General features: G+C 35.9%; 1 non-coding gene and 1 pseudogene across 1 annotated transcript; one reads left to right on the top strand and one right to left on the bottom strand.

The window, feature by feature from the left end:
* Nucleotides 1–10,944: 10,944 nt before the first annotated feature.
* On the bottom strand, nucleotides 10,945–11,016 carry TRNAI-UAU (transfer RNA isoleucine (anticodon UAU)). Its single transcript has one exon. It is a non-coding gene; the product is annotated as a tRNA-Ile (tRNA).
* A 9,632-nt stretch (nucleotides 11,017–20,648) lies between these two features.
* Nucleotides 20,649–21,494, top strand: LOC149261592 (BTB/POZ and MATH domain-containing protein 5 pseudogene; annotated as a pseudogene).
* Nucleotides 21,495–21,845: the final 351 nt, after the last annotated feature.

Genomic DNA, 21,845 nt, shown 5'->3' with positions numbered 1-21,845 from the left:
ATGAATACTTGAGCTACCTCACTAGCTGAATTCGTAGACTTAACTGTAACGTAGTGAGCTATCTCACTAGCTGAATTCGTAGACTTAACTGGAATGAAGTGAGCTACCTTTGTTAACCTGTCAACGACAACCATGATAAAATCATGTTGTAAAGATTTCCTAAGAAAAATTGTAATGAAATCAATGCAAGTGACCTCCCATTTCCACTCTCGAATCGAAATAGGCTCTAATAACCCACTTGGATGCTTACACTCTACTTTTACTTGCTGAAAATGCAAACATCTAACCACAAACACTACCACCTCTTTCTTCAAGTTCGTCTAATGGTAAAACTTCTTCACTATTGTCAATGTCTTTTGATATCCCAAGTGACCTGAATATGGCTTAGCATGAAATTCCCACAAGATAAGCTTCTTAAGCTCACTGTTGTCTGAAACATATATCATGTCCCTAAATCTGACCAATACATATGTTGTGAGATGATAATCCACATCCTGATCACCTATACCCTATTGTTGTAACCTGTGCTTAAGCAACTGGTACCTGTCATCCTATTGTCATGCCTGTAATATCTTCTCTTGCAAGTCTGTCCCATATGAACTCATAACTCTAATGTGATTTATCTTCACTCTCATGTTAATAGCATCTGCAACCTTGTTCTCTTTACCCTTAATGTACCTCGTCTCAAAGCCAAACTCATTGAGCGTAGCAAACCACCTAGGTTTCCTAGCATTCAGATTAGGTTGGACAAAAAAGTACCTCAACCCACTATGATTGCTCATCAAGATGAAACTCCTACCAAGAATATAATGTCTCCACATCTTCAATGCATGAATAATTGCTTCCAGTTAAAGATCATGATTCACATAGTTCTACTCATGCTCATTCAATTTCCTTGACTCATAGCATACCACTTTTCCTTCCTGCATCAGGACTCCACCAAGTCCTCTCTTGCAAGCATCTGTACATACCACGAAATTTTTGTCTAGATCTGCAAAATTTAGAACTGGAGCATTTGTAAGAAACTTCTTCAACTACTCAAAACTAGCTGCACATTCCTCTGTCCTTTCAAAATTCTTCCTTTTTCGCTACAATGATGTAATAGGATAGGAAGTATGTGAGAAGTTCCTGATGAACCGCCTATAATAACTTGCTAGTCCCATGAATGTTCTGACCTCGTCCACATTCCTAGGATTTGCCCACTCTGTGATAGCTTTGATCTTTTTTGGGTCCATTTCTATACCTTCCTTGGAAACCACATGCCCCAAATAATGAAATTATATCTAAAAGAAACCATTCTTACTCATATTGGCCTGTAACTAATGTTCTATTAGTAATCTCAACACTACTGCTAGATGGTCCACATGCTCTTCCTCATTCTTAGAATATAGAAATATTTCATGAATGAATATTGTCACAAACTCATCTAGATAATGACACAACACATTATTCATCAAACACATTAAAGTAGTTGGAGCATTAGTCAAACCAAAAGGAACCACAACAAAATCATAATTCCCATACCTGGTCCAGAAAGTAGTCATATAGATGTGCTCTTCTTTCATGTGTACCTAATGATACAATGATCTCAAATCAATCTTTGGGAACACTATTTATCCCTTCAACTAATAAAACAAGTCATCAATTTGTGTCAATGGCTACCTGTTCTTAATCATCACCTTGTTCAACTGCCTATAATCAATGCACAACCTGAGAATAACATCCTTCTTCTTCACAAACAACACTAGTGCACCCCAAGGTGACATACTTGGCCTAATGTATCCCTTTTCAAGTGTTTCATTCAACTGCAACTTTAGTTCCACCAACTCTGGTGTGCTCATACTATAAGTTGCCTTTCATATTGGTGTTTCTCCTGGTGTCAATCAATAGAAAATTATACTTCCCTATGAGGCGGTAACTCTAAGATATCTACAAGAAATATATCCTGAAATTGATGCAAAATGTGATACCTCTTCAATACTTCTGCATCCTCAACATCCTTCCCATTGTCACTAGAAATATGAACTGCAAACAATACACATCCTTCCCTACTACTATGATTTTCCTGCATAATTGTGACCATCCTCACTGATGTAGGATTCTTCTTACCCTGTAAGATTCTCCTCTCTCCAGCATCATCCAAGCACTCAATAGCCTTATCATAGAAATCTACCTTAGTCATTTGAATGTACAACCAATCCATACCCAACAACATACTGTATGATCCCAACAAAAGCACATTTAGATACACTAATGTAGACATGTCGTTCAACTCAAATGCATAAGATATTACCCAATGATTAACTATTTTCTTGGTACCTATAGCCAACTACACCAACCAAGACTCTACATGCACTTATTTAATAAAATGACACTTATCCACCATGCCAGGACTGATATAACTTGTTGACAGTGCTGAAAATATGTCAACCAAGGGGGTCTCCCCGATGTGAAGTCCCAATTATACCTCACACTGTTTGGAATAAGACCCCAATCTGGTATATCAACCCAGTTGCATATATTCTTATAGGTTTTCTTTGGCTATAAAGTTAAGCACAAGAGAGTTATGCATAGGTAATCCCAGATCAACAAGTGAGTATGCCTAGTGAGTGTTCGGTTGTATGTGTGTCAAGATTCTTGTACTGCGGAGGGAAAGGAAATTCAGCCTCTAGGGATAGGTAATAGTACCACCCTAGTAGAGACACACACACACATAAAATATATATGTCTAACATCTAGCGTAATAGTCCACAAAGATGTGACATTGATTATAATCATTATAAACAAGAAATATTTGTCTAACATCGAGCGAAATAGTCCACAAGGATGTGACAATTATAGCAACCATTACAACACATTATCAATTAGATAAGCACTAAAATAATTGAAATAGTTCAACTACTTTAGTATAGGTGAAAGAAAACATGAATCATAAATATTCATAGAACAATCTTACAAATGTTCACAATCCATGCATGAAAATGTGTCGGGCATCAGGCTTCTGATATTAAGTAAAATTTCCAAGAAACATGTATACAATGAACACCACTAGATCCAACAGTGGAGTGTTGGAGCCTCTACTTGCTCCCCAAAATAACTAGCTTGTATCTCTAATGCCTTGCGGGAGGAGCAAAGGTGAAGAGTCCTTTTCTCATACAATGGGGGTGTAAATATAACCAATGGGGTGATGCTTCACCTTCCTTCTGACTCTTTGACTACCCTAATGACTATTTCACTTCCTTTGAATTTTCAACTTTACATGACTCTTCATCTTTTGTACATGTCCTTTGGACTTTCACTTTACAATACATTTTTGAATAAAAAATTACATAATCCACAACAATGATGTGGCATATGAAGGCTCATGACATGACATGACATGGCATGACACTCCTGACAAGGACTTCTTGATGACATGGAAATGTCAAGCCATTCTTGTTGCTCCTTTGTCTTCAACAAGATATGTGCAATGCTTCATCTTCATGAGAGATATTCATTGTTCTACATATCCAGTTGTGAATTAGATGGAGTCTTCATGCAATCTTGATCTTTGGTCTTTTGTTCCTTCATATTCTCTCCTAGTGATCATCTTGTCTTCAGCTCCATCTGTGTCTTCTAGCATTTCCTCCTTCACCACCTCCTTCTTCATCATATCGCCATAACAAGATAGAGTAACTGCATCTGTAATCCACTCATGACAAGACAACATCAGTCCGATAAACCCCTAATCTCAGATGTTGTATGATGATTCACTGATTGAGCCATAACTGGGTGACAGGTTGAGGGAGAGGCTCAGTGACTGTGTAGTTGCACAACTCAAGAAGTTAGGGGTAAAGCTTGAGCCTTGAGACTACGTAATGTGTAGTTCAGGCTGGACTGGGCAAGAAAATTACACAGTTTTGGGAGTCAATGAGCCAAGATGAGGATTTTTGCACTATTTTAGCGAACTGCACAATTCTGGAAGGTAGAGGAGGCCAGGTGACTGCACAGATGCGCAACTTAGAATGTCAAGGGATGGGTTTGAGGTCTAAGACTACGCAATGTGCAGTTTAGGCCTGGTTGGAGGGTATGATTGCACAATTTTGGAGGCCAAGGCTTGGGCTTGAGCATTAAATTATGAAATGTGCAACATTGGAAGGACAGAAGGCCAAGTGATTTCGCAGTTGCAATTTTCAGTAGCTCAACACTGGAGCTTGAGGATTGATGTTGCACAATGCACAGTGCTAGCTTGGTTGGAGAGAAAGATTGCTCAGTTCTGAGACTCAAGGGCTATGCTTGATCATGGAGGTTGTGAAATGTGCAGTTATATGAGGAATAGACTGTGCATTGTGCAGTGCAAGGAGACAAGGTTGTTACTTAAGGACTGAGACTACGTAGTGCACATTTCAGGAGGGTTGGATGAGGCCGAGTGGCCCAATCAAGAGTTTTTCCAATTTTGACTAAGTGCTAGATCAGTGAGAGGAAGTTGAATAAAAGCAAGACTTGAACATGATCACACACTTATTTCACTTGATTACATAACACAGAACACTCAGAACACATGAAAAACATACTTTCCTCAATGAAAAACATTGCGAGCATTCCAAGTGCGACACTAAAGATACACTTTGCGATGACAATGACAACACTTGTGCGAAAATGCATGCAAATTTGGAAATGAGTGTGGAACATGTATAAATGATAAGAACAACTCATTACCACAAAATATTCCCCTTGAAATAAACCAAAACTCCACTTTACATGATAAGTGGCAATTCGCACGCCAAAAGACAAAACATGCTATATGGAAATAAAAGTGTGAACGACACTCGCAATATGCAAATGATGGTGAAAAAAACACATGTCGGGGAAAATATAAAATGAAAATGACACTAACTAAAGGGAAATAAAGTTAAAACGGCATCTGAAAACATGAAAATGACATTCATGAACATAAATATGTGCGAAGCGACAGTTTGCAAAAATCACCGAAATATAAGTAAAAACGCGGCTAGAAGTGAGAAATTGTCGATGTTGGTGAACATTGACTATCAACATGGATTGGACATCACACAGGAACAATATTCATGGATCGTTCCATGCTTGTTCAAGCTTGTGTAAAATAATGCACTCGTGCACTTGTTACAGACTGAGCATGTGTGAGAAATTTAATTCGACACTTCCAATCCATTGAAGCAATCTCAAAAACATCAATTGACCCAGAAGTGAATATGGAAAAACCAATAATGAAATCAGCATGAGGCTCCAAAATTTGAGTGTAGCCAAAATTTTGGAGGGTGTTTGTCACAATGACAACACTTTGCAACACACTGGTAGAACGCCAACTCCTTTGCCTTAGTCAATTCTTTTGTGCAAGTTCTAGTTCTTCAAGGAGTATTGATTCATCGTTCATATTACCATGGATTCCCCAATTACCCCATGCATAAACATAGTCCCTTTCATTCCTTTACTTGGTTAAACAAAAACATAAGTCCAGTGATCACACAATGTTTCAAATCAGTAAAGGGTAATGAAGTTCACGAGATTTATATTTTCACAGTGTACTTTTCCATCTATGGTATTGCTCCTCTACCAACAGGACTGGACAGTACCTTGGTAGAGTGACTTCAGGAACACAAACATTTCTCCTCTTCCAATGAGACTAAGCAGTACCCCGGTGAAGTTATTTGCTTCACCTCTCTGCACGAGAGGCCTTTCTCTTCTTTCGCCTTTATTATTTATAGAGGATTGTTTATCGACACTTATTTATTTCATGGGAAGAAGAGGGATCCTGAATTATGGAGAGTAGGAGAGGTTGTCCCTTCAAAGAAGCATATATAGGACCTCTAATATTAGTTTTCTCATTTATATTTTCCCCTTTCCGTTCTCTACTTGATAGGATCATCCTGAAAACACTGAAACATAAAGGTTGAGTGTAGGCATGACATTTTCTATAATAGACATGGAGATCATGGTTTGACACATGGCTGTCCTATTGCAAGGATTGTATTTTCTGTCAAAACATCATCGACCAAAAGCTGTAACCAAGAAGGAAGAAGGATGGAGAGTTAACCAAATGTTGCAATATCACAAAGTCCTCTATTTTTCCACATTGTCCTTTCGAGGCCAAATAGTACACCTTTCATGCAAATTATTATCAACAGAATAGAACAGAAAAGACACGACACAATAAGGAAGTGAAACCAAAGAAAAAAAATGAGGCTAAACCAAACATAATGAAAGACAAAAGTAATAAAATTCAAGAAATACTAAAGAGAACAAGTGTGGAATGAGTGCAAGAGACAGGGAAGCTAGAATGCAACTAATCCTACCCCTAACCTGACAACTAGGAGGTCAGGGTCACGTATAATGAAATTTCCAATGAATCCATCGTAGTTGTTCCTGATCTGTAATGACAAATATATGATCGATTAAAACAGATATAAATTAATGCGCAAAAGAAAATATGAGATCTTGAAAAACTTTCATAACAAAAGGAAGGTCTTTCCTGTGGACAGAAAGATGTGTCACAACCACTAGTTTTATCCAGTTCACATTCTTACATTTTCGACGGAAATCATAATCAAAAAAAACCTCAAAGACTTCTTGCGAATGCACCTTCTTTTGTGTCATCCTGCTTAGAAAGCATGAGAAAAGGTTGAAAATTGTTCTTTGCAACGGAGCTTTCCAAGTAAGATTGCTCCAACCATTCGTCAATTGGATCATGAAATTCGAAACTATTCTTTTGAATGTCCTGAAATATTTGAAATAATGAATCTTCAATTAAAATCACAGGATCGGGATGAGAATCTTGTGAGGGAAAATAGATCTAATCATATTCAGAAGGCTTGTCAAGATAGTGAGGACCTGACATAACCATCAGCGAAGGCTGAAGTACCTCAACTACTTGACAAGTATTTGAATGGTGAGATAAACCATAAATATTAATCAATGTGAAACAACTGTCATCAAATATATTGGTGGGAAAATGATAAAACAAATGACAGTTAATATTATGATCAGATGGACTGATTAAAGCATTAGATTCCCAGTTAGTAGTTAATGAAGATAAATAAATTTGAACAACTCTGTGAATTCCCTAAATAATCGAACCAACTTCCTCACAAGCTGAATGTGACCAACCATTTTCATGTAACTAGTGAAAAATTGTACAAGCATCGAAATCATGAAAATAATTTAAAAGGGATTCCAGAACCACAAACACATAAGACCAGTCAGGACATAGTGAGGAGAGAAAAATTTGATTCGCACGATAACTCATGCATTCATTATCACTCAAGAGTATTTCATGTGTGATGAAGGGAAATATTTGCAATACAACATTTGCAAGAAGAACCAGGAGCTGACTATTAAGAAATGAATATGATGGGCATGATCCCTTTGTCCAAAGATATTCTTTGAAATGATCAACTTCGCAATTCCAAGATTCTATGATAGATACAAATTCCAAATCCGAGTTTGATGCGAGAGATTTTCATGAAGATGGATCAATTGAAGAATATTCTTGAATCTAATTAGAACAAAATATTGAAAGTTTGAAATATGACATCCGAGATACAAACATATTTCAAAAAGAGTTTTACATTGATTGAAACCATAAAAGAGAATGATTGTGCCAGAGAAACTGGATCTAACTTAGTTTGGGGGGGCGTACTATCGCAAAATGAAATTAGTTATATTAGGGTTTGATTATCCTTTCTTGATAATTACTTGTGAGTGTGTTGGATTATTTTACTTCTTTATTATCTTATCTTTCATCAATCAATTATCATATTACGTGTGTATGAAGATCACAAAACAAGAGACATAGAATGTAGGCACTATGTCAGGGAAAAAACCCCCTCGAGGGGAAAACCCAATCAGGAAATTCTTCCTTTTAATAGTATTCTTTGAGACTCTTCACCCTAGACAAAGACCAGACATTCCCTCCACACCAAGTCAACCTCCCATATCTTTGACTCCTTTCCAACAACTTGGACTAGGAAACAACTTCCGACATCATGCAGCTTTCAACAAAAGTGAAACTTGGAAGACTTCGATCTCCCAATCTAGGGCACAAAATAGAGAGAGAGGCACCAAAAGTTTGATTTTCTTCTTCTTTGAAGGCTTCCCCAAACTCACACTTCCTTTGGCTTCCTGGCAACAAACTTTGCACTTCCCCAGCTACTCTTGAGATATAGAACTAGTTTGTGATGTGATACTCCAAATGACTTCGAATAGCTTGCATTTATATGATCCATGTGAAGTTGAATAAGTTTCCTTAGGATGACTTGATCTCTTCTAGGCAGACTTGGTGTGGAGGAAACATAAATCATATTCGACTCAATAATAAACCTTTTTACATGATTCAAAAGCCCAAGAAGGGTATCTTTGAATGTACAATGACTCTTTAAACTCAATATTAATCCTAGGAGTCCACAATGGAGACTTTGACTAATATAATGATGACCCAAGCATGAAACCCATGCTTTAATAAGTCATTGTTACAATAATAATAATAATAAATTCTTGACTCTTTTGACAAATACATTTCATGAAGACTCAAATACATCAAATGAAGACCGAACCTAATTACAATTTCCAACACTCCCTCTTAACTAAGGAGGTATTCATCAAATACAAATATAATAGAAGATCTCAAACTATACGAATAATGAATAAATTTAGGCACCACAATGCCATGAATTAGATTCCTGACCGGGCCAATCAATCCATTGGTCTCTCAAAAATTTAGGCACCACATTGCCACGGACTAGATTCCTAGACAGGCTAATATATCCAAGTGCGAATAAGGTGGAATCAAGCTTTCATCCCCTCTAGGTACCATCAGGTTTACTTTCCAACCACCAACCCAGTGACCTAGGTGTGTATCCATGGTCAAAGTTTTACGACCCACACCACCTTCCCTACTTTGGGACCTAGACATCAACACAAAGTGTCGTCCAGATGTCCTCCCAACTAATGCTTCACTCACAAAGCCTCAACAAATCTCTTCCATTTCCTTATCATAAATATAATCAGAAATGTCTACCAAACCCGACAGGTTTCTCAGATATTCAAACTTCCTATTCGAAAGAGCCTTTGTTAGTATGTCTACTACTGGATCATCTGTAGAGACATACTCCAGCTTCACAATCCCATCCTAAACTAGGTTCCTAATAAAGTGGAACTTATTATTGATATTCTTCGTTCTCGAATGAAACACGAGATCTCAAGACATCTTGATACAAATTTGATTATCATAATTAATCACAGTAGGACCCAGAGACCTCTTGAAAAAATCTTTCAAAAGCTTCGTTAACCAAACAACCTCCTTTCCTACTTCACATGCAGCCACATATTCTACCTCGGCACTACTCAATGCAACGAGATCTTGCTTACTACACATCCATGAGATCATAGAAGCTCCCAGACTAAAACATCCTCTGGTAGTGCTTCTTTTGTCAGTCTCACTTCCACCCCAATTAGATTCTGTGAAACCAATTAGCTTGACTTCCTTAACATCATACTTTAGGCAGTGATTTATAGTTCCATGAATATACCTTTGTAAATGTTTAACAGTTATCCAATGATCATGACATGGCTCCAACTGAAACGGACTAAGAATGTTTACTGCAAAATGTTAATTTTTCCTAGGGATACATTGTTCTTTGCTTTGAAAATTGCATATCTTCATTAGTACATTAAATTCACCCCATAGCATCATATCATTATTCACATTTACTTCATTATTCATCAACATATACAACTATGTAGAAAGAATAATAGCATCATCATCAATGCAGCGTAACATAAAGAAATAATAGAAGAAAATCATGCACACATAGAGACACCACGATTGGTTAGAGACCAGGGAAAAACCCACTATGGGGAAAACCCTTTCAAATATTATTCTAATAGATTTTCATCAAATGATTCATAAAAAGAGAGTACAATGATCCATATCTTCACAGCAACTAGAATATCCATGAAATGCATCTAAACATCAAAACTCTCATTAAGCTAAGTGTAATGTATTGTCACTACCTATAGCATGTTGTTGGCTTAGGGGGTCCTAACCCAGGTTCGGAGTTAAACTACAAGAAAAAAGGACATTGGTGAGGTGCGAAAAATGTCACCATAAGCTCATTGGTGATGGTAAAAAAACCCTTCGTCACCAAAAACTGAATGTCACCAAAGGTGGCGTCGCCAAAAGTATAGGTGTTGTAGTAACATTCAAAGTCCATCACCAATAATGATTTATAATAATGGATAGCAATCATCACCATTTCATATGAGCAATGGTGACGGACCATAGCCTCCGTCACTAAAAACTGAACGTCACCAAAGGTGGCATCCCCAAAAGTATAGGTGTTGTAGTGACATTCAAAGTCCATCACCAATAATGATTTATAATGACGGAAAGATACTGTCACCATTTCATATGAGCAATGGTGATGGACCATAGTCTCCATCACCAAAAACTGAACGTCACCAAAGGTGGCATCGCCAAAAGTATGGGTGTTGTGGTGACATTCAAATTCCGTCACGAATATTGATTATAATGATGGATAGCGACCGTCACCATTTCATATGAACAACAACGATTTATTGTGATGGATCTTTCATGGCCGTCACTATTGGTGCATATATATGGTGACGTTCGTTGACCGTCACCAAAAGCTGCATTGCCAGAAGTATAGGTGTTGTGGTGACATTCAAGGTCTGTCACAAATAATGACTATAATGACGAACAACGACTGTCACCATTTCATATCAACAACAATGATTTATGGTTACGTACCTTTGAGGGTCATCACTATTGATGCATATATATGGTGGCATTCGTTGACCGTCACCATTTCATATTTTGGTGAGGGTCGAAAAATGTCACCAAAGCTCATTGGTGATGGTTAGAAGAGCCTCCGTCACCAGAAATTGATCATCACCATTCCATATGGATGTTAGGGCACGATGGAATCGAACCACCAACCTCCTGCTTATAAAGCAGGTGCTCTTCCATTGAGCTAGCACCCTTTAAAGAATTAGACTTTTAAAAATTAGACCTTGAAACTTCATAAATTGTAAATTCTACAACTTTCAATAAATTAAAGTCTCGACAATATTTTACTAAACAAGCAAAGAAACATCGACGCTGAAGGTCTCTATCTAATGGGTATGGAAGTTATGAAAAGTGGGTGGAGGGAAAAATAATTATGTATAAGAGAATCAATATGTTCAATTGAATACTCAATTAGAAGTGAAACTCTCAAGACATTTATAATCTATAAATAACCTATAACTAGTAAATGTACCAAATATTGCGAAGTAAATGTCATAAGTGGATAGCATATGGAAGAAGAACATTGATGAAGACAGATGCAATATGTTATAGGTTGAGTGAAAAAAAAATCTCAATGTTGTTGTTTGGTGTTTAGATATCTGAATGATATCTAAACTTATGTGCAAATGTAACACGGATCTCCAGAAACTATGAACAACATATGATAAAAAAAAATAAAAAAAATATATATATATACATATATATATACATATATATATGTATATCTATATATATATATATATATATGTATATCTATATATATATATATATATATATATCTATATATATATATATTTCCCCTTTACATAAACCAACATGCAATTTGGAATTTCACAAGTTTGCACTCAAAACATGATAGCAACCAACAAACAAAAATAATTGACTTGGACAGAAAGCAATAGCTTCACCTTCATTCTTGAGTTGCTTATGTTTATTTGAATTTGACTCGTGACATTCTTTATCTGACAAGGAATCAAAATCATCACTAGTATTAAATTCATCCAACACGGACTTTGGATATCCCATTGACATCTGCGTTTTTGTTGCCATCCCTGAAATCCATGTAGTTTCCTGTCAACAGTAGAATAAGATGTGTGTATGTTGTTCAAGAACACATTCCTTATTAACCATTGTTACCTGACAGAAACCAATGAGACAACACAATATCAGTGTACACAAAATCCCCTACTGAAATATAATCATAACTTAGCAAAGAAGCCTAAAATATGTTCTTAATTAATAAACTTTGTATTTGGAAATATTGTTTCTTTAGATTTAAAAAGACTATGTTGTACAACACTTATGTCTATTTATCCAGGCAATTATATCATAGCATATGTCACACAGTAGCAATCTACACTACCTAAAGTAAAAAGACAAATTTGCTCAAGAAAATAGATTTAGAAAAGAGCTTTGAAAACTATAAGTTTGTCATCAAAGCTTTAATTAATTTAACAACAAACTAGTTGGAATTTGAAAATCAAAATCATTCATAGGAAACGAATAGGACAATGGCCAAAGTCGCTATTCATACAAATAAAGCTAGAGTCATTATTGCCATTGCAAATAACTAAAATTTTGGCAATGGTCTAACAGTTAGAGCTTATTTGCCGGGAAGACTCATCAATACCATCATTTTTTTCCACGGTCTGTTGTGTCTCTAGATCTAGATCAGATAGCTTTCCATTCTCAAGTTCTACCTTTCAAGTACTGATTTATGGCTCACCCTTTAAAACAAAATTCTACCACTCCATTTTATTTTGTTTTGTCAAGAGAATTGACAGGACCTTCCCATCCTTTGTTTTACATCATCAATAACCATCCATCAATGATATAAAGAATAACAGATACACAACAAAGGCCAAAGATGTGCTTGTTGTATACCTATGTTCTAGGACTCATCTGACCTTACTGGTGCAAAGAGCTCACCCTGAAAAAATAACATCCATGTGGAATTTACAAAACTTTTTTAAATCAAGCTCCAAGTAAACCAATCAAAATATGAACATCCTTTTAATCAATAAAATCTCTGACTTAAAATAAAAGTGGCCTAGAATTGAATGTTATATCAACCATGTCAAGTAACTAACATCAGGTGAGAAATACAAGCCATGCATATTGGATTAGTGAAATAATTGATTTGGTAAAGCTCAAAAACAGATGACTTACAACTAAGAAACGCAAATAAATGACTTAGAACTAAGACATGAGGTTTCCCTTTCAACCTTGTCATTAAATAACTCTTCTTTATGTCACTTACCATTAAAAATTTTATGATACCAGGTGGAAGTGGTATTGTAACATTAACCTCTGATAGTCTATGTCCACAACTACTTCTCAAGATCCGCTCCATTACCAACATTTGGGGCTAGATAAGATAAATGAAAAAACCATCAACATGAAAATGAAATCTACATCCTTGTAAAAAAATGGGAGGAAAAAAATATCCACAAATTGAAAAACACTGTAGGATACCTAATTCATGCAACATGATTATCTTGTCATGAACAATAAAAAAATAAATCAGAAGAAATGTAATTTTTGCCACATTTTGACAATGAAATATTTTGCATATTCTATGAACAATTGATGAAAAAAGTCAGCTAAAGCTTGTCAGCATCAGAATTATAGTAAAACATAAAGGAACCGCTCCAACACATATATAATCCTAAATATAAGTATCTATACATATAAGTATTTATTGAGGACATTGTATTTTGTGAAAATATGGAAGTCAAATCTTTGAAATAACATAATTTAAGGTACCACTGCCTTACGAAGTCCATTCATTCAAGTATTTACGAAGTCCCTTCAAGAATTTATTCAAACTTCAAAGTTCAAACAATTAACATGTAGCCTAAAAAAGCTCAGATTTAAAAAGGAGATAACCCAAAGATGTAAAGTATATATCTCACATTTATATATCCTAATTTCCAGAGATTGAAATGACACTTTTTTAGCATACTATTGTGAATTCAGCCCAAAATGCTAGAAAAAAATATTGATGGTTATTTTGCTAATATAGAAGTTCTATACATGCATTTATTTAAACAGTTAGCTTGCAATCTCAAACATATCTAAGGATGCACACAATACGTTTCATCTTTAGCACTAGTGTGTGAACTTGAGACAATGAAGTCCAACATTTAACTGTTTGCCTACAATATGCACTAGCTGAATAGGTGAACAATAGTATTGTAGGTATGCATTATGAATATATGTATTGTAGGCCAATAAGATTATGGTTGGAACAATCATGTCCAACCCTTCCAAGTTTGCCTATAATTTTCACTGGTCTAATAGGTGAACAATAGAACTGTAGGTGTGCATTCTGCAGATGTACCTATGGAGAAGTCATAAAATATAGTGCTACATTATTTCTCCTTGTGCATCTTCCTACCCTTCCATTTATAGAGACCACTGAAGATGGTTCCAAAAGTTGGTTTCACTAAACAAAGTTTTTATTGTTCAATGATCATCTATGACTATGTCATATATAATAAATGAAAAGCCAATGGCCAGTCCTCTGCATCCTCATGAAAATGCTATTATGAAATGTAAGAGGCATGGGTCCAAAGGTTAAATAAAGGTCACTTAATAGAAAGATCATCCTAGAAAAAATAGACATCATATTCATTCAAGAATCCAAGCTTGATGAAAGCAGGATGGAAGACACCAAAAGGAGAATATAAAAGAATGTTGAAGAAATCTCTATAAGGGCCAGAGGGCAGAAGTGGAGGGATAGCTACATGGATGACCTTGGAAATATTGGATGTTTTGGATGTTAATAAAGGCATATTCGGATAACCTTAAGGTTCCCTCCAAAATATGGGACAAACATTTCTACCTCACTAATGTTTATTAGTTTATGGTCTTGTTTTAACAATCCTCAAGCCTAATTGCTAGAATATGTTATCTAGAGAGAGAAAGTCTTGAATAACTTACAATGGATTGTTGGTGGGGAGTTGAACATAATTCTAGGGGTGCATGAGAAGAAAGGTTGGCTGCAGCCTGTATGGAAATCCAACTTCAATTTTGTATGATTTTATCCAAAAGGATTTCCACATTGACATTACCCATAGAAATGGATATTTCACTTGGAATAAAAAGATAAATGGGAAAGGTTTTGTTATGAAAAGATTACACATATTTCTTCTTAACAAAGACTGGATAGAGGGTGATTTTGACTTAGATTCTCTCATCCATAGAGGAACCCTCTCAAATCATTAGCAGTTCAAACCCTCTTAGATCTTTGGGTGATCTCTCTAATCATAGAAAATGATGACAAACCACACAACGACCCCTTGAAATTAGAGCTTATGTGGCCCTCTCACTCTGATTTCCTTATTAAAATTTAGAAGTTGTGGCAAGATTATCAAGTGGTGGGATCCAAAATGTTTATCATGCAAAAGAAACTCCAACATCTCAAAAATCCAAACTAATAGTTTGGAACAAGGAGATCTCTCATAATACTCTTAAAAGAGAAGAAATTGTTGAAGCTACAAATGCAAACCCTTCAATCATCTCTTGAAATAGTGATATTATCAATAGATTTTTGAAAGAGAAGGAATCCTTGGATTTAGGAATGCAAACCCTTCAATCATCTCTTGAAATAGTGATCTATCTCTAGATTTTAAAAATAAGGAAGTTCATCCAATAGCCAAGTTGGAGGAGAGCTTTAGAAAAAAGAGGAAATTTTCTTGTGTCATAAATATAGAGTTCATTGGCTTCAAGTAGTGGACCCTAAATTTATATTCTTTCATAATCTTGTGTTGGTCGAAAATCAATTAAACACATCTCTAAAAAGACAGCAAGCACTGTAGACATAATGAAATGGAAAGGCACAATAATCTCTATATGGAAGCAGTAAATTACTTCAAAAAACTCCTTTCAGAGCATGGAAAGAGTTTTGAAGCAGAAATGACGTAATTCTCAAATTTTCCCAAGCATGGTCTCCAAGAAGGCCATTGAGAACTTCCATATGGCATGGGAGATCATTAAAATAGACTTCCTAGAAGCGGTTGAAGAATCGAAGAAATCAAGGGTTATGCTCAAAGCTTTAAACACAAATTTTCTAATAAAAAACACCCCATAGGAATGAGCTTTGAGTTTTAATAGCTTCAGGCCAATATCCTTATGCAATTTTTCATTTAAGATTATAACCAGGATTATCTCTTTGAGATTTAAGACGAGTATTGATTTCAGATGAACAAGGAGATTTGCCAGGACACCAAATCTTCAATTTCCTTGTGATAGTCCAAGAAGTCACCCACTCTCTAAATACTAGGAGGATGCGATGTTCTCAAGATTGATCTAGCTAAAGCCTACAATAAGATTAGATGGGACATTCTTCATGAAATTCTACCTAAACTAGTTTCTCAGCCCAATAGGTCAAATGGGAGTAACATTTCTTTTCTTTTGCCTCCTTTGTTCTTCTCATCAATGAGGGTCCCTCTGATTTCTTCAAGGCCTCTAGAGGACCTCGGCAAGGTTTCCCTCTCTCCCTACTCATTTTCACTATTCTCATGGAACCACTTGGTAGAACTTTGGTTAAGGACACTTGGTAGACCCGGTGAAAGATTCCACCCTAGTTAGTAAACCTACTCTGAGGTTTTTCTGTTCCCATTATGAGGTTATTCAGTCATTTTCTGAGTTATGGTTGGATAGATCTTTGAGACAAGGTTGTTCATACCCTGAAGGCACATTCAAGGCACTTTATCAGTTTATGTGGAACTCTGCCACATTCCCTGAGGCAAATTATGTATTGCTGAGATTTGGTGAAAGCTTTCTTGAGGTTTCAGTGAAGCAAGAATACATCTACAAAGTGATCCTGAACTATAGTTGCTCTTTCCACAGAGTTTCACGTAGATCATTTCAGGTTATGCAGGTTGTAGAAGAGTACAATTCGACTAGTAATTTAAAAAAATTTAAACTATTTGACAAAAAATGTTGTGAAATATTGGTGGAACAACTACTGGTTGTTGAATAAGTCAATTATGTGTATTGTGCCATCGAGAGATCATATTACCGTTGACTAGAATATTTTGTGTTTGTAAAGTGATATCTGTTGTTGTGTAAAGATCTATTGAATTTCTATTGAAACCCCTAGAATTAAAGCCCTAGGAAGGAACAAAAATCACCCTAGGTCACTACAAAATTTACCACAAAAATAAAGAAATATTAATTTAAAGAATACGTCGCATTTTATGTTTGATGGGAACAAATAATGAACAAATATATCTGACACCCTATGGTATAAATTTATAGCAAGTCTAGGCAGAAGCTTACAATAATATATCTATCTGACACCCTATGGTATAAATTTACAACAAGCCTAGGCAGAAGCTCTAATAACAAAGATGGATTGTTAGCTTTAAAACTAGTTTTAGGGATGGCAGTAAATGAGGGTGTTCAAAAATTCAAAGAATTAGTGATTCTCTGTTAGTCATAGAATGGATGAAGGGGGAAAGGAAATTAGAAAACTTTACTCTAAGCCCCATCTTTGAGGAGATCTTGAATATTAAAAATGTAGTAGCTGATGTTTTTTAATGCATGTTTACAAAGAAAGGATCAGGAAAGTAAACTTATTATCAAAAGAGGTACTACATATGGCTCCTGGATATTAGCACAGCTGAGAAAAGCAAGAAGACAATCTTGTTGAATATGATCCAAGTCCCTTTATGTGAATTCCTATCACTAGAAATCCTCAGAAGTTAGTTTGGAAAAAAATGTTTATTTGTCGAGAGATTCTAACATAGTTGCTCCAATCACAACTACCAGAACCTTAACAGTGATAACTATATTTGGTGGTATAGACGTACAACTTATTTCATTGTCCCCATCTTTATGTGTTCTTTGCGAGCTGACTCCAAAACCTTTGATCATTTCCTTCTATAGTGCACCTTTCCCAGGGAGGCATCCCAAAATGTGACAGTGGACCTAAGCATGAATCCTGGAAAATTTTGGCAAATAGAGTCACACAACTTGATTTTAAATTAGAGTAGATTGCATCTTGAGATGTGAAGGATGGGTACACACTACTCACATTTGTATACTTTTAAAGTTTTCTAGCAATATTCTTTTTAAAAACTATACATTTGAAAGGAAAAACATTGATTTTTAACAATGAAATTCCTAGTATGTAAAGAAACTACTTGAGATTTAGCACTTTGTTGACAACGTTGTTGTAATTTCCCCCCAAAAAAGACATAACCTGTAATATATGTTACAACTTGCAATATTCCAGATGTTCTCTTTCTTGGGTATGCCATTCCCTTTTGGATGTAAACCAAAAATTGCCCGGCTGAAATCTAGTGCTTCTCACCAGTATTGACATCATTCTACCAAATTTTGTTAAAATTCATTTTTATTGTGCTTCTATGAATAACCAGAGCGTTGGCCATTTCACTCATAAAGAAATTTTATGTACATTCCCTTCTATAGAAGACAAGGAATGAAGTTAAGATTAATGCCCTTGATCCAAGGACATGTTGTTGAGCAACATGTCAACGACAGGTATGTTTACATATCAGGATAAGAAATAAAATATGAATGAAAATTGAGTGCCTGTTTGTGGCCAAATGAGTGGATAATGAATCAAATGATTATGTCCATTGCTTTGCCACACTTATTTTACAATGGATTTAATACATTGGGTATTTAAGTGAGATCGCATATACATTTTGTGATTATTGTAAAGTATCTATTTATATATATTGAACAAATCCTCTAGAGTGGATGATAATCTTGATTCAAGTTCTATAAGGATACATCATTGAGTGTTGTAACACTGTTTTGGTCAAGTTATAGGCCCAAATTTGGTCTCTTTGAATATTTGTACATTTTTAATATGATTTCCATTTTGATTTATTAATTTTAAAAGAAAAAATAACTTTAACTCTCGCAATACATATTTTGTAGTCTGTTTTATAATATTTAATTTAATTTATTGCACAATATTAGATTCATATATCTACCATATCGTACATAGATCCCATGATTTATATATAGTACAATGATTATAAATATTTGAATTCTATAGAAGTGTAGAATGAAGCAAACATAACACAAGCACTCCAACACAGGAACTCACAACTTCCTCTCCTTTTAGGCAACAATCACTCGGAAACTTACAAAGTTTTAAGTTTGCAATTCAAACTGATGGAACCAAAGTAAACTTACCAACGTTATCTATCTGAATTTTCTTTGCCTCTTTCTTTAATTGAATTTTCTTCATCTCATTCTAAAGTTTTCATTTTGTATGTTTTTAATATTTAAATCATTTTTACGGATATTGTGACTGCAAACTACTAGATTTATAATGGTGTTTTCTATAATCATAACATTTTGAGATAAAGTCAACTTGTGTATTTCAAATTTTACTTCTACTAGATTTATTATGTCCTCGTACTTTTACGTCCATAATACTTCATCCTCGCTCTACTTATATGCACCAAACTAGCCTGCAAGTTGTTGGCTACTTATATCACTAGTTCTGAAGAAATTTTGCAAGAAAAACTAGTGAATAAAGACACTCTTACTACAAAAGTTAATGGCTTCCGCTCCAAACAGCTTATAGCAGTGGAGATAGTGCCAAATCGATGTGATAAATTATTGCTTAATTTATTAACACCAATAAGGTTGTGGACACTAGCTGAAAGAGTTTGGATCCAACAGTGAAAAGCAAGAAGCTTTTCTCTAGTGGGCTAGGTTCAAATCCATCCATTTCAGCCTTTTCTTGGAGCCATGGGGGCACCTTGAGGTAGTGATCGTATGTGTGTTTGCACACAAAAAGATTACATAGTCTCATTACCCATGCTCACATAAGTTGATCAAAACCCACCCTCATGTCCCTCAAATTAAAAGTCAACTAGGTCTGGCTCAAGTGGTTGAGAAAATTATTGTTATCCATAGTTTTAAAACTCGGCTTCAGACTTTAACTTGATCACTTATCAACTCAGGTTACAAGTTTCAACTCAAACTCGAATCAACTTGAATTCTATGACTTGGTTTTCAACTCAGATCAAGTCGAATTAAATGACTCAGTATTCAACTCAGATTGTTCAGGCCATATTGTTACCAAACTGGCCCAAACTGGCCCACCCAGCCTAGTTGAAGGCCAAGTTGGCTCAGTGGCCAATCAACTTGACTGGTTTGACCAATTTTAAAACTATGGAGTTATCTTCCCCACCCAAAGCTCATTCCCACAAGTGACATGGAGAAATCTTAACAAATATATTGTTGTAACTGCTTCAAGCCCTGTTATTGACGGGGATTTGCAACCTAAAAAATCTAGGGTTTACCCAAGGTGCCAACCTTAGAAAGTTTGGTTTTCCCCAAGATATGTTACTGGGAAAATAAAAGGTTGTGGAGGGTTCTCACATATAATACGGTAATACCTAGCCAGTTGAGTCACAAATGCAAATAGCCAAGGTGAAATTAGTAAAGGTGGCAAATGGCATAAGATTGGGTTTGGGCTGGGGATTGTATGTCAGTTAGCAAACTTTCACTGCCATATTTTGTTGAGAAATCTCAAGAGCCCTGAAGGTAAAGGAGGATATCAAATTCCAAGTGGATTCTTGTTTAATATAGTCACATGTGCTAACTACACCACTGAGATCTATCAATGGTTGGGATTCAATATCGCAACACAGACAGTTGCTGGCTACACCTTTCTGGCTGTAGCAACTTTTATTATGACTAACTGGGCTCTTGCCAAGCACCGCCATTTGAAGAAGGTGAGTCTCTTCTTTGTTAATACTTCAATCTGCAATCAATTGCTTAAGATAAGTGTAACAACAAATAATTCTCTTACATATTTATGGGCATGAAATTTCTGGCCAAGGGCATGGGCATTGGCAGGTACATTACCAGCGAGACTTTCGCCATGGGAGGTTATCAGTGGGCTATTTATTTCTACCCTGACGGCAAGAGTGCACAACACAATTCGCTTTATGTTTTGGCTTTCATCGCGCTGGCCAGTGAGGGCACGAAGGTTTGTGTTGTCTTCGAATTAACGTTGGTGGATCAAAGCGGGAAGGGCGAGCACAATACGTTCCACACTCATTCGGGCCTGGGACTGGAGAGAGGGCATTACACTCTTAAGCATCGAGGAAGCATGTGGGGTTACAGACGGTTCCGCAAATAGGCTGCACTTGAAAAATCCAATTACCTCAAGGATGATTGCTTGATATTAAGTTACAAAGTAGGTGTTGTGGAGTCTGCCACCTAATACAGTAGGTTGAACTCACTAGCTGTGCCTGAATCAGAGTTAGGTTTACACTTTGGTGCAGTTTTAGAAAATCAAGAAACCTCAAATGTAATTTTTGATGTGGGTGGGGAGAAATTTCATGCCCATAAACTCGTTTTAGCTGAGATCTATCAATGGTTGGGATTCAATATCGCAACACGGACAGTTGCTGGCTACACCTTTCTAGCTGTAGCAACTTTTATTATGACTAACTCGGCTCTTGCCAAGCACCACCATTTGAAGAAGGTGAGTCTCTTCTTTTTTAATACTTCAATCTGCAATCAATTGCTTAAGATAGGTGTAACAACAAATAATGCTCTTACATATTCTTACAACTTCTGTATTCTAACTTCTGGATTAACCTGGCTTACAGTTGTTTTGATGGCAAAGATGGCAGACCCAAATATCCAAGGCGATGGGTGATATTACCTCCTTTCCTATGAAAAGGATGCTTATTAATTCTGGGGACACTTTCGTTGGTTTCTATATTGAATTGTCAACAAAACTTGGGCCCTTTTCTGGTTCAACAATGTCTAAAATTTGGTGGCTTTAGCAGGATGGGACATTGTAATTGACTGTTTTGTGGCTGTAATTTATTTAATTGTGCTTGCTTAAGAAGCTAGTAAGAGTGAATTTCTCACCTGGGTATGTTCCAGGTATTTTAAATGGAGAATTTTTAATTACTATTTTGTTGATTTTTGAAGTTACACAGATCTGTTCTACATGTACCATCCTGGTACTTGCTTTGCTATTTTCTCACATATAACTACTGCT

The sequence above is a fragment of the Pinus tabuliformis genome, chromosome 6 (genome assembly GCF_031772625.1).
Source record: "Pinus tabuliformis cultivar Carrire ecotype Pingquan chromosome 6, CPIR1, whole genome shotgun sequence".
NCBI lineage: Eukaryota > Viridiplantae > Streptophyta > Pinopsida > Pinales > Pinaceae > Pinus > Pinus tabuliformis.
The sequence above is the reverse complement of the archived record's forward strand: the minus strand, read 5'-3'. Positions and strand labels throughout refer to the sequence as shown.